Below are 1,036 nucleotides of genomic sequence, written 5' to 3'. Positions count from 1 at the left end.
GGAGCTGACTTTACCGCCTCGCTATTAAACACTGCACAGCCATGGTAAGGATTCTAGACTGCTGGGTGAGGATGGGGCGACGCAGGGTGCGCTGGTGACATCAGCAGGTGTTCCACCTGATATGTGCACACAGGACATGCTTCTCCACCAGGTCACGGGAGGAGAGCCATCCTAGAAACCTTGCTTCTGGCCCCAGCCCCCAAGGACTCACCTTAGGAAAAGCACACACTCTCTACCTTGTGTTTCCAAACCAGTGAATTCGGTCAATCAGAGCTGCGCTTCCTGGCTAAGAAGACTGCACTGAGGGCCAAGTCACAGCTGAGAAAGGGCTCTTACATGCATAGAACATGGTTGGTACGACGTTGTTGCTGGTAGAACGAGTTCGCATCAAGAACTTTCCTTTCTCACCCGATTGTCTACAAACGTGGAGGTATCAAATCTTCCGCTCCTACATCCAAAGCCACCGGGACACAGTCATGCTTCAGGTTTCCAGTTCAGGACCGTGAAGCCTTCACAAGCTCATGGGAGAATCGTAAGGTGCTTAAGTGCGGTGGATTATTAGCTTACATGGCTTCGTGCTCTCCATTTCATTTTTAATAGATATGTATTTCTATGTCACAAAACCACATCGCAGTTGGCAGTGAGGGCTAAGAGGCTGGAGCCACGCAAAAACGGACAGTTAGACAAGAAGCCGAGGAGCCCATGGGGAGTGGGAAGTGAGCTGCTGACGCCCCACGGAGCCTGAAGAGCACGGACGGGATGAGGCTGCGGGAGGTTTACTGAGTCTTGAAACGTAGCTGCTGTAAGAAGGAAGGCATGACCGCAGGAATGAGCGAGCGCTCTGGCACCGTGAACTTCATGGCAGGAGGGATGAAGGCATCTCCGAGAGAGAAGCTGTCTTTTCCCTGTTCATCACCTTCTGCGTGAGCACGTAAAGTTTGGAATTAAAATCTTATTTTAAAGGGCAAGTTCAGCTTTTACTTTGGGCAGATCACTCTGAAGTATCAGTTGGCCAGGACTCAAAAGAAGATGTGTC

The sequence above is a fragment of the Cynocephalus volans genome, chromosome 6 (assembly GCF_027409185.1).
Source record: "Cynocephalus volans isolate mCynVol1 chromosome 6, mCynVol1.pri, whole genome shotgun sequence".
Classification (NCBI taxonomy): domain Eukaryota; kingdom Metazoa; phylum Chordata; class Mammalia; order Dermoptera; family Cynocephalidae; genus Cynocephalus; species Cynocephalus volans.
This window is presented reverse-complemented; position numbering follows the sequence as displayed.